Source organism: Thamnophis sirtalis, unplaced genomic scaffold, assembly GCF_051295495.1.
Source record: "Thamnophis sirtalis isolate CommonGarterSnake01/CBP01778 unplaced genomic scaffold, rThaSir2_p1.2 scaffold_1, whole genome shotgun sequence".
NCBI lineage: Eukaryota > Metazoa > Chordata > Lepidosauria > Squamata > Natricidae > Thamnophis > Thamnophis sirtalis.
The window spans coordinates 11,191,929-11,206,174 of NW_028261381.1; positions in this window are offsets into that span (position 1 = coordinate 11,191,929).

The window sequence follows — 14,246 nt, forward strand, 5'->3', positions numbered from 1 at the left end:
AATTATGTTGTTGCTTATTCTCACAAAAGCAGATTAATAAAATTTACCCCATGTCAATATAAACTAAAACCGTTGCTGCAAATCAGAGGTGAGTTCCTACCAGTTCATACTTATTTGGTAGAACCGGTTCGTCAAATCTACCAAACCGGTTAGAAGAGGCTCCACCAGTGGACCCGGAAAGCAGGCCACACCTACAGAAGAGGTTCCAAACATTTTTTGAAACCCACCACTGGTCCTTGGATATGATTATTCTACACGATCATGCTCATATTTATAAAACTCAGTGCCTCTGTGAAAGGTAAGGATGACTACTGCGTTTGTGGTGCAATCAGAACATTGCGTGTGTTGAAGTTGTTTTAACGCAAACCAAATATGCCTTTAAAAAAACAAGTTTGCATCATATTCTTATGCATGCCAGTGCTGTGTGTGAGGTAATTTAAGGTGGTTCTGACAAGTGTCGTCAGCATCTTCATATCCGGTCACATGGGCAGCAAGCCACTCCCAGAAAGGAGGCCACACCCACAGAGTAGGTTTGAACAATTTTTGAAACCCACCACTGGTGCAAATGTTATGTGTTCATTTTCTAAAAGGATATCAGTGATTTATCCTAGTTTGAGTGTTTAATTATAGCATATTAAACAAAACAATAGCAATTGCATTGATAAACACTGCATTAAAAAAAGAAACCATGTCCACAGAAAAGAACCAGTTTGGTTTACTGCTTGAGGCACCAGGCTAGAAACTAGGAGACAGTGAATTCTAGTCCTTCTTTAGGCATAAAAGCTGGCTGGATGACTTTGGGCCAATCAATCAGCTCAATTCATTTTCATTTTGAGTCAATTTTAACTTAAGTGCATATGAACCTTAAATAATATTTCGAGATACAAGTGTTTCATTTTATTTCTGTTCTCAAATGTGTAGAGGTATGTTTCATTCTGAAAAACATGAAAGTATACAAAACTATTGGAATCAAGTGAGAAATATTTCTTTCTGCATTGATGTGATGTATGAAAGGTACATAATATGTTTTGGAATTGAAACATAAATCAATACATAAATCTAAAAAAATTCTGGAGGAAAAAAATGCCCATATTTTTGTCTAGCCCACTAGATGGATGATCCAAAACAACTTTTAAAAGAAACCTTATATCTAACATGTATTCTAGACATTATTTTGAATTGTTACTTTTAGCAGAAATAAAAATATTAGAAACAGGCATTATTGTCATTTTTGAATTGTTGATCATCTTAAATGTGTATTGCACAGGACAAAAATTTTAAGATGAATAGATAAAATGCATAAAATAAATATGTAAAATATGTAAACACCATTGCAGTATATTGGGATTCCAATTTACCAAGATGTCAATTGTTTATTTTTGATTGTTTACAAATATGATAATCACTGGGCAATTTTTTCTCCATATAAAAAAGATATTTTTAACACAAGAAGACATTATATTGTGGCTTCAGCTGGTTTTCATGAAAATTACGCTAGTTAGTAATTCTGGGTCTTGCGACCTCCTATATATTATGCAGGACATTAAAGGAGGGTGTTTTATCCAAGTTAACATAAAGAAATGGTTCAGTGTTGCCCAGGCAACCAGAAAACTGCTTCTTATCTCCAGTTGCTGTGCGTTGTAACATTTCACCTGAAAGAAGAACTTCTGTAGTGGATTGCATCTTAGCTACAAACAGCAGGATCAATTAATGGAGGTAGTAGATTCTCAACAGAGTAGAAATTTAATCCCACTATTTTAGTCCCCCTACTTGAACTAACTTTTTGAACAGATCTGAGGTGAACTTCTAGGTTTCAGATTAGTTTTAAAAACTGGTAAAAAAAATTCATAAGAATGTGCAGCTAAGGAGAATTATTAAAATTGCTCTGAATAATAATGATGATGATGATCATGATGATGATGATCATGATGATGTTACAGAACACAAGTAAGCAAAACCTTTCACAAGAGCAATAAAATCTCTGAAAAAGCGATCGTGACACCACTCCTATTTAAAGATCTCTAAACTGCAGCTCTTCAAAGGGATGAGAAAAAATATTTCTCAGCTCATCTAGTCATACTTTTAGGATACAGTGATAGATCTAGTTGAAATACTATGATCTTGGATGCTCAGTTCTGTAGGCTAGTCACAAATGGATAAAGCAGAACTGGATCTCCCACAGCCCAACATATCTCAGAGAAAAGGAATCTTCTTCAAGGTTCAGTTTGCCTGAAGATTGCGATGAAGTATCTTCCTTTCCATTTAAGGATGGTGCAATTAGTCAGTTGGTGCCACTGAATTTGGGCACTTACCAACTGCTGGTTTAATAATGGGAAGTAGCATAAGTGTAGACTAGATTAATTATGAGAACTAGTATTCTATCAGAATTTGCCTTTTTGGGGTATATCCACATAGCACCTTTAAGTTGTTCCTCTCCTGTGGAAACCATTAGGCAGATTTCAGGATACAGGGAGACCTACAGAATAAACAGAGAATAAAAAAGTTATTCTATGCTGGTCTATGACTATAATATGGATGAAGAAAGTTGTCTATATGAGGAAAAAAGCTGATAATAATAGTAATACTATTGCTTTACCAAAAAAAAGTTAGCAATAGCAATAGCAGTTAGACTTATATACCGCTTCATAGGGCTTTCAGCCCTCTCTAAGCGGTTTACAGAGTCAGCATATTGCCCCCAACAACAATCTGGGTCCTCATTTTACCCACCTCGGAAGGATGGAAGGCTGAGTCAACCCTGAGCCGGTGAGATTTGAACAGCTGAACTGCAGCTAACAGTCAGCTGAAGTACTGCATTCTAACCACTGCGCCACCTCGGCTCTTCAAGTTCAAACTTGAATTAAAAAAGCAATTAATGAGAAGTATTTTGTAAAATGTACTGAAATAAAAGAAAATAAAAAAGAAACAAAGTTTCAAAGTTAGCTTTAAAATGGTAATATCAACATCAATCTTATCCTGAAACAATTATTATAGAAAATTAAGAAAGTTGACCTTAATGGAAATATGTGAGAACCATTATTTTAGACAGAGAGACTCAAATATTTTCTTTTTAAAAGCCTACCTAATTCATTGTGGTATAAGAAATAGATGGAGGCTTGCAAAATTGTATTATTATGGCCAATCTCAACAAACATTTTAACCTTCCTGTGGAGTTAATTTCCTGGTCTGGTCTACTTAATAGAACTGATTTATAACCTTGTAAACATCTATATGAAGGAATGCCCTACAGTGTTTGTTTTGCTGTATTATACAGTGTAAAAAAAGGCATACTTCCCTTTGAGTAACAGGTCCATAAGTAGAATGCTGCCACTACAAATATCTACCCCTGATTATCACCTGTGAACAGATCCACCCTTTCTGCGACCAAGAGTAAAACTTCCCCAGGTAATTATATTGGCATTGAAAGAAGTAAACATTTATAGTAGGTGTTTATGTTGACCTAAATCATTACTTCTGCACAAGGAGATTTCTACAAAATAAGGCATTTGATTGAACCCAAAATTTGTCAGGGGTGAAGGCAAAAGAGAAGAGAACTCCTGAAAAACCAACTTTCCTGACTTCTTCCCTTATACCATCCTAATTATACATGAGAATTGATATCTTGTAGGTTTCTTGGAACAGCAGGATCCCAGATTTGAAGATGTGAGCCTAAATAGGAGTTGAAAAAGGGAGGAGAAGGGAAGGGAAAGGATTGGATTTGGAAACTGACATGTTGTAGTGTATTATAGAATACCACAAAGAATTTGATCAATCTTGCTTCTTTGTATGAGTATAAACATTTTAAACCTCATTGAAGAACTCTGAAGAGAGTTTGTAAGAAACATTTTTTGCATTAATTCTTTGTGATATCTGGAGCAGCATTTCCCAGGAATGGATTAATGAAAATAAGCATCTATACAGTTTCGAAAGAGATAACCAATTAACTAGAATCTTTCTTTTGCTCTCTCAGTGGACTTTGCCTAAGTAAAAATGACAGCAAGGAGGGTTTGATTGTTTTTGAAATGCTTTTTTTTTCTCCTGGATATAATGAATTCAGCTGTATTGTTCAGAAGCTGTCTATTCATCTTTTCACAGAATTCACATTGATTTAAGAAGGGCAGCCAAGCACTTAAACAAAGTACTTAACTCTATAGGTTCAGTCAACAAAACCATGGATATAACCCACATGCTGCTGGTGAAAATGGAGGAAATGTTCCATTGAGTTCAGGCTACCATTTTAGCTACCTCAGAAATCCCCATGAAACCAACAGAGACTTTCTCCCATACATGCAGAGGTGGGTTCCTGCCAGTTCGCACCAGTTCGGTAGAACCGGTTCATCAAATCTATCGATTTGACGAATCGGTTAGAAGAGCTTCCACCAGTGGACCCGGAAAGAAGGCCACACCTACAGAAGAGGTTCCAAATTTTTTTGAAACCCACCACTGACACACACACACACACACACACACACAAACACACAGACTCACACAGAGAGAGAAAGAGAAAGAAAGGAAGAAATAAAAAAGAGAAAAGAAAGAAAAAGTGAGACAGAGATGAAAGAAAAGAAAGGAAAAAGGGATAGAGAGACAAAAGGAAAGAAACAGAGAGAGAGAGGGAGGGAGGGAGAGAGAGGGGGGGAAGAAAACACATGGCCTGCAAGCCACTCCCACCAGGTCACATGGCCGGCAAGCCACTCCCACAAAGGAAGCCACACCCACAGAGTAGGTTCGAAAAATTTTTGAAACCCACCACTGCATACATGTTAGGGTCCTCAGTCTATATTATCTTATAGCTCACTGATTTCTTTGTTCCAAACAATAGAACCCATATATCAAGGGCCCAATGGGGCCCAAATGAGAAATGTAATCCAGGTTCGGTATAAAAACTACTACTGTGTATCCAAGAAACATAGGCACACAATGGTATCAAGTCTGTCTAACACCAGCATGTAGGCCACAGATAAACACTAGGGAAATGGACCAAGAAAGGCAAATGTTTATATTCCAGGATGCAAGCAAAAGGCAAGTAAGGCATGATGTAGGGTTCCTATGCTGTTTGGTATAATTAAGACTACTTGTAGATTTAGTCACACATGGGTTGAATGGTTGATTTCAATCAAAATACAGCTGGAAAGGACTTTGGAGGTTTTCTAGTTCAACACTCTCTTCAAGCAGGAAACCCTATACAATTTGAGACAAGTGGTTGTCCAATCTCTTCATAAAAACCTCTAGTGAGGAAAGCACTTCTGAAAGCAGCTGTTCCACCAGTTAATTGTTCTCACTGTTAGGAAGTTTCGTCTTAATTCCACGTTGCTTCTTTCCTTGATTAGTTTCTATAGTTTCCTATCTTGCTTTCTGGTGCAAGACCCCCTTTTGTTTGTGGCAGCCCCTCAAATACTGGAATACTGCTATCATGTCAAGTCCTTCTTTTCTTTAGACTAGCCATACCCAGTTCCTACAACCATTCTTCATATGTTTTAGTCTCCGGGCCTTTAATCATCCTAGTTGCTCTTCTCTGCACTTTTTCCAAAGTCCCAACAACTTTTTTAAAAAATAATGTTTGAATGTTGAATGTTTATTTTATTTATATGCTGCCCTTTTCCCCCGAAGGGGACTCAGGGCGGCTCACAACTCAAACCAGAGAAAGGGGGATACAAACAAAAATTAAAACAACACAAAACAATGCATAATTTAAAACACACAGCAGTCATACCATTCGAAGTGGGGCAGCGAGTCTTTAGCCCCAGGCCTGTCGGCACAGCCAGGTTTTAAGGGCTTTGCGGAAGGCCTGGAGGGTGGTGAGGGTTCGAATCTCCATGGGGAGTTCGTTCCAGAGGGTCGGAGCAGCCACAGAGAAGGCTCTCCTCCGGGTAGTCGCCAGTCGACACTGGCCGGCGGATGGGATTCGGAGGAAGCCTAATCTGTGGGATCTAATCGGTCTAGTGGAGGTAATTGATGTATAAGGATTTTAACAAAAGACATTTGTCTTTTAAATCTTTGCACAATTTATTCATAAATGTATCCCAAAAACCCATCAGAGGCTATATATCCATCAGTTATTGTAGGCAAGTTAGAACAGATTTTGATACTTCCGATATTATTTGAAACCCACTTTTCTGAAAAGAAGATAACAAACGCATTAAGTAGAATTACAGAGTTATGCTACTTCAAAAGGTGAGGCACAGAGTAATAAAGACTGCCAACATTGGTCTCTGAAATATAACTAGTGACTAAGAGAACTTCAATCTTTTGTGTGATTGATCCTCGTAGGGACTGCAATAATGATGTTTCACACTCATGTAAATAAACTTGGGTTTTCCTCCCCCATTTTTTTCCCCAGAGAGGAATTTAGGAACCTTGGAGGTCCTGAGAACTGCCATTTATCTCTTTAATATAGAGTTTTTCCCAACTTTCTTCTTCCGGTAACTTTTCCTTAATTGAAGAATCTTCTTAGAAAATAGCAAATAGAGAAAAACAGAGATAAGACAGGAAAAAGCAGAAACATGTGTCTCATTTTTAATGAAAGTACTTCGTCCTTATTAAGGTTACATTCTTGTACTGTTACTGTATTTGTTTCCTGCTCAGTTCAGAATAAAGGAAAACTTGGAACTAGCAGGCAATTCAATGCAACAGCAGACACATTTGTTCGACAGGAATTGTTCAAAAGAAACAATGCAAATCTACATGTATTAAGTTCCACAGATTCCAGATCAATTACTTCTGTTAGATGGCTTGGTGTCCTAACCAATTGGAAAGCAGATTATATCTGATTACAGCAATTTTAATTAGCTGTTTGTGACAGGCAGGCTGAGAGAATGAGGAGAAAATCAATTGGTTCTGCTAGGATCAGTCAGTTAGGTGAATGCATCTTCTGCTGAATTATATGTGCCCATGTTAAAACTGTACTTAGACTGTCAGGTCACAGAAAGGATGACTTGTGATTTTATTTAGAATCAAATTTTCTTTCTGAGCATCCATACTATCCTTCACATACTCTGACAATTGCCATGTTTTAAAGAAAAAGGTTTTCCTTGTCCAGTCATGTCCAACTTCAGAGTGTGTTGGCCATCTCCATTTCTTAGTGGAGGGAGCCAGCATTGTCTCTTATGTGGTCATGTGGCCAGCATGACTCTATGCTGAAGTGCATGGAACACTGTTACTTTCCCATCAAAGTGGTGCCTATTAGTCTACTTGTATTTGCATGCTTTTAAACTACTAGTTTGGCTGGAGCTGGGGCAAGGAATGGGAACTCACCCCATTGTGCAGCACTTGGATCCTGAACATGGGCTGTCAGCTTTACATCTGACAAGCTTTGTGTGTTTAACGGCTGAGCCATCTGTAGAGATTCTCACTCATCCAGGTCATGGTTGTCCCAAAGGTGCTTTTTCAGGAGGCAACTTGACTTTCTTTTTTCTTCTTCTTTTGAAGATGTTTTGCTTCTCATCCAAGAAACTTCTTCAGCTCTGTGAGGATAGTGGGAAATGGAAGGATGCAAGAAATATAAATCCTTCCATTCCTCACAATCCTGTAAGAGCTGGAGAAGCTTCTTGGATGAGAAACAAAATATCTTCAAAAGAAGAAATAAGAAAGTCTAGTTGTCTCCTGAAAAAGCATTTTTGGGACTGCTGAGCCATCAAACCCCTTCTCATTTTTATTGAAAAAGCAGGAACAAGTTTTCTTGTATTTAATCATTATTATTTTTTAAATGACTGATCTACTACTACCATCCTAAATAAGTCAAATAGAAGGATTAGGGGTGATCTAAACATTATATTCACTTTCAAGAAAATAATGATACCAAGCAGATTTCCTCTGTATGACATTTACATGATGCATTCATTGGTTAAGAAAAACTATTGGAATTTTCAATTTGAAAACTATTCAGTATGGATTACAACATTATTGTTGAAGGCTGTGAAGACTGAGAGCATACGTCTTATGCCAGAAATGAAGCTATTCATTACAGAGCTATCTTGTACTCAATTGCTTTGAAACTCATCAAATTTGATAGTCAACACATTTTGATTGGAAGATTCCCCCCCCCCCCCCCCGTAATCGTTGTTTGGAACTCAATGCAAAAGCTAGAACTTTATCAATGTTGGCTGCCTTGTGATTCATTACATTATTCCTTATGGGAAAAAGGTACTTGGTACTCATTGGAACCAATTAATGATGAGTACCATGATAGCACTGTACATCTTTAGAATGACACAAAGGTAAGGGAAGTGTTATTTCATTCCCAGGAGGCAGAATATTCAAAGGATTTGAAGCTATCTTTGTTTTCTTTTATTACTCAGGTGTCCAATTCATACATGCAACAATTCATGATTACTTCATCAAATCTTGTGCCCAATCGTTATACAGGGAAGAATTTGATCTACACAGAAGAGTAGTCCTTCTGGAATCAGTTCAATCAATATTGTTAAGATTTTGCTTTTGAATTACACTCTTTACCTCAAAAGTAAATCATCAGTTCGAGTCTAGTCAATGGGTAAGGATTTTTAAATCTTTTGTTAAAATTGTATTTTGTATTAAAAGTATTTAGTAGCCTTAATTTTGGAATATAGATTCCACTAATTTCTCATGCCAAAGAAAGTGCTGTGGGACAGCTTTCCTTGAGTTGCTATAAATGGAATGACTTGTGTTTGTGCAGAACTGGTGCTTAGACTGAAAATACTTGACAGAGATCATCAATCTAATCAGAGCAGGATAACAGGATCTGTCTTTTTAAGAACCCAGATTTATAGCAAAAGGCCAGTGAGGTACTTAAATCATGCTCAATATGGCAAAATATCATTGGATGACGTCATTAGCAAATTCCTGTGCATTCCATCCAGCAGTCTGCCAAAGAATATAAAGGAATCATATATCTATATGACTGCAAAGTAATTGAAATAAGAGCACCTATTCCATTCTGTTATGACTAGTACAATGATTTTTACTTAGTGTACATCAGTGTTTCTCAACCTTGGCAACTTGAAGATGTCCGGACTTCAACTCCCAGAATTCCCCAGCCAGCGAATGCTGGCTGGGGAATTCTTGGAGTTGAAGTCCGGACATCTTCAAGTTGCCAAGGTTGAGAAACACTGGTGTACATAACCCCTTCTCTGACAAAATGCGTAAGTCAGCATGACACATTTTATGATACCTGCCTATTATCTTACCAACACAATACAATCAACATTGCTGTTTCTTTGAAAGTATATCACGCTCAATAGGTATTGGACAGAGGTAATTATCTTACCAACACAATACAATCAACATTGCTGTTTCTTTGAAAGTATATCACGCTCAATAGGTATTGGACAGAGGTAATGACCACTAGTTTATATGATTTGTTATATTTGTATAAATATTTGTTATTCTAAATATGTCACATAAAAGGGTTATTTTATATTAAAATAACATTTATTTGTATTATTTATTTTAAAATATCCTTGCATATATTTAATTCTGTTTATGGGTATGTATGCATGCATGCATATAGTAGGCATCAGAGGTGGTATTCAACCAGTTCTGCCTGGTTCTAGCAAACTGGTAGCAGAAATTTTGAGTAGTTCAGAGAACTGGCAAATACCACCTCCGCCTGGCTTCACCCCCATCTATTTGTTGCCTCCCAAGTCCCAGTTATTCAGAGTCCAAGCTGATCGGCTGGGTCTTCTTCTGTTGCCCTTCACAGGAGAATGGAGCTGGAAAGCAGGTTAGTGGGGTGGGGAGGGAATGGGGATTTTATAGTATCCTTGTCCTGGAGTGGGGTGGAAGTGATTTTACAGTATCCTTCCCCCAGGAGTGGGGAGAGAATGGGGATTTTGTAGTATCCTTCCCCTGACACACCCATCAAACCACGCCTACCAAGCCCACTAATGGAAGGTATGTGTTTACACACACACACACACACACACACACAGGTTTTGTATAACGTAAGTGATCGGAAAAAAAAAAAAACATTTGATATAAATTCCTCCCCCTCCATACAACACTCTTGTAGAGTTTGTAAAATCTCGAATCACCACTCAGCAAGTAAGTAAGTTTGTAAGTTTGATTTTATTTATAGGCCGCCCAATCCCGAAGGACTCTAGGCGGCTTACAGAAGGGGAAAGAAAGAAAATAAAAAAATAAAAATAAAAAGACAAGTTAAAACAACACAGATACATTCATTTCAGTCGGGGCTGGACCTCAACAATGAGGTCAACAACCCCAGGCCTGCCAGAAAAGTCAGGTCTTGACAGCTTTTCTGAAGGCCATGAGAGGGGGCGAGGTCCGGATTTCTGGGGGTAGTTCGTTCCAAAGGGTTGGGGCAGCCACAGAGAAGGCTCTCCTCTGGGGAGCCGCCAGCCAACATTGTCTGGCTGATGGCATCCGAAGGAGGCCGACCCTGTGGGATCTTACTGGCCGTTGGGAGGAGTGTAGCAGTAGGCGGTCTCGCAGGTATGCTGGTCCTAAGCCATATAAATGTGTGGACTCTGCTAAAATGCAATATTTAGAACTAGATGAGGAGGGACAGATCCTGCTCCAGCAGTTCTGCAATGCCACAATCAATCTTATTCTTATATCCTAAAACTGGATTCTCACAAAATATCACTAGCAAATGTCTGCCATTTCTGATCTTTTAACAAACTACTACTAGCAGATGTCATTTCTGATCCTTTAAAATGATCACAGATGGGATTTTTTTTAAAAAAAACAAGAACAATCAAATAGGACTTCAGAATGGTTCAAAATATGACTTGAAGGAAACAGGAGCATGGATGTTTAACTGTCTTTGTTATTATAGAAAATACTGATGGATGGGACAATCAAGTGAAAGTACAAATTTAAGTATCCTTGGATGAACTTTCCCAGGCTCAGGATTGCCTGCTAAGAGAAACCCAAGAGAAGTCCTATCTGAGCACCTTACATGCACATTTATTTTATCAATCTTACTTGCTGTGTACAGTGTAGAGACTCTTCCTCGCCTTGATTCAATGTTTTTCCTTCTGCTATACTAGGTAGGAAGTACAGTAGAATACAGCAGAATCTTAAATACTGCTGTTGTGATCAGTATGAACCTGAAACAAAGGTCCACACAATTTTTCTTGCTTCTTCTTTGATAACAGGCATGCAGATATATTTTTGCCTTCTCCAGAAATAAAGCAATAAATTCCTTATGATGAAGGGAAGTTTTGTTTCTTATTGTCAGAAGGGAACCCTACCGGCACTACTGTAATAGAGTTATGATTCCCCCCCCCCCCCATCATCAGTGATTTCCGTAACAAGGCATAAAATATCCTAGTCTTGCAGTAGGAACTTCTTTTTCAACTCACAATTGCACATCTTTAAATGGCTGCTTTATTGCTTTTCCTTTATTTGGCACTTTTTTTCTGTTTTATTTTTCTAAACATTGATCAGAACTACATTTAGCAAGTTAATAAATATATGGTGCTGCTATTTGGATTGTCAAACAGCCTCTCATTACTTGAATGATTTATGGCTCATATTGTTCATGATTTTCTGGGCAAGTTCTCTGTAATGTATCTATATTATTTACTCATCTATTTGGGTGATCCAATACATCCTATTAATGTGATTTGAGCAGCTCTTCAAGGCCTTCATCATTGCAGCTTATTACCCTAATATGCCCTTGAAAAGAAACCATTGTTTTCAACAAAACAATTTTGACTTTCAAGGAAGTTTTCAACATCAGTATCATCTCCTTAAAAGTGTTCACTATTTTGTGAATTCGGACAGTCCATTAGAATTGGAAATACAGTACTAGAGATATCTCACAACCAAAGAAATGGCCAACTAAAGTGGTCACCTTTTCCCTTATTTTAACTATGAAATATTTTACATTGCAAGCTCACAAGATAAACAGGATGCCATTTTATCATGGATATCAGAATATTTCTTGCCTTATAACTTTACTTCAATTGTTTTTCATACCCCTTTCCCTGAACCATACCCTGCAAAATTTGTGGCGTCAGAAAGGAGATCCTTCCTTGACTGGTCAAATTAATGTTCAGCAAGAGCAGGATCCTTACATTTTATTTATTTAGCTTTTACATAATTAAATAACAGTGTCAGGTGCTGCTTCATTTAATAATCAGGAAAGAAACCACTCAACTCCATTTGGTTGAAATTAAGTGTATTTTTACTAATTACAAACGAATACTAGCAAAGCAAAGCTGAGTCTGATTAATTTGGCGCGAAAGCAATAGATATCATGTATAATCCAATCCCCTCCCCTTGGCACCCCAGTCCATAGTCCAATAATAATTCACCCAGCTGTCAGGTGGGAGATATCTTCAAAAAGCATCATCAGGGTGGAATGCTGGACAGTTAACCTTGGCGGGAAACTCCCTTCCTCCACATGCGCAATGAGATGGTCAGGACAGCTCCTAGAATACTCCTCCAGCACATAATTATTCCCCTCCCAAATACCATGCCCCCCTTCCCCGTTTCAATGGCAGCCGAAGCAACAGCAAGGCAGAGGCTGACAAAGAAATACTTAACATCTACATGGGGATCCAGGGTGAGGTGATCCTACAGTTTGGGGATCACCAGCTTTATATCTCCAACCCAGGTTATCTGAGCATGGATATCCTATCCCAGTGCCTGGAGACTTTACAGTCTCCAGCCACAGCCAAGGTGGCGCAGTGGTTAAATGCAGCACTGCAGGCTACTGCTAGATCAGCAGTTCAGCGGTTCAAATCCCACCGGCTCAGGGTTGACTCAGCCTTCCATCCTTCCGAGGTGGGTAAAATGAGGACCCAGATTGTTGGGGGCAATATGCTGACTCTCTGTAAACCGCTTAGAGAGGGCTGAAAGCCCTATGAAGCGGTATATAAGTCTACTGCTATTGCTATTGCTACAGGTCTGGATGGGACACAACGGGTTTGGCTTAATCTAAGCAAGGACAAGTTGCTTTAGGTGCTTGGGTCTTCCAGTGTCAAGGTTTTTCTGGTTCTGGATAGGGTGGATTACCTCAGATGCATGCAGTGCTTGATCTGGAAGTCCTCTTGGAGTCATAGCTCCTGCTGGAAAATCAGGTAGTTAGCTGTGACTACACAGGGAGACTCTGTTCACTGTCACACATGCCTTCTTGATTTTCTAAGGTGTCAAATTCGTGTCATCACATGGTGTCATGATGTATCACAACTTTTTTTCCCTTTCACTAAACCAGGCGTGGGTATGGCCAGCATGTGACACATCCACCCTGTGGTCTAAGAATTTGACAGCCCTGATGTAGATTAATGCAATGGGTTCTACATGGGGCTACTCCAACTACATTGAACGCTAGATGCAATTTAAGGTTCTGGTTATCATTTAAAAGTCCTTCATGATCTGAGATTGTGTTATCTATGGGATTGTTTTCTCTCTGGTGTTTGTACTAATCCAATCTCATCTGGCTGGATGGTTTCACCAGCAAGTGAATATTGGCTGGCAAAGACCAGGAGGTATACCTTCTCTACTGTAGCCTTCTGGAACATTCTCTCTAGAGAGATTAAGATGGCTCTAACTTTACTTTTGGTAAATCTTGAATACCTCTTTATGGACCTGAGCCTGGGTTCCCAAGTGTCTGAAGGGCCCTGTTTCCTGACTTTGCTAACTTCTATGGATTATAATAATTATTGACTGCTATATGGATTTATTTTTTCTTTTCGTCTTGTGATTGTAATTTATTTTAGTTGAGTTGCTCACTACCCAGAATCAACTGTTTCAGTTGGCAACCATATAAATTGAATAAATCAATAATAAATGTTAGCTTGGTTAGGTGACCTTCCTCCTGTTCCTGAATATTTTTTTGTATTGATTAATTTTTGTCTTTCATCAAGATTCTTCTCTAGGTTAGCTTGCTTTTAATAGAGATTTAATAGTGATTCTTCTCCTTGTAAGCTGTGTTTGTGAGACTTCTGCCAAGTCTATCCAAGGAGTCAAGCAAACAATCAATACAATATAATACAATGCAATACAATAGCAGAGTTGGAAGGGACCTTGGAGGTCTTCTAGTCCAACCCCCTGCCTAGGCAGGAAACCCTATACCGTTTCAGACAAATGGCTATCCAACATCTTCTTAAAGATGTTGAATCAAGTGCCATGTGTTCTTAATTTACTTCCAAGTCCTGATTGGAGGAATCTGTCAAGGATAGTGATGGTACAACAAAAAGACATGCTTTTATATATGAATTGTAAAATCATACAACAGTAATGCAGCCAAGGCAATAAAATGACAACAAATTAATTAAATACTTGCATTCTGATTCTTCTAA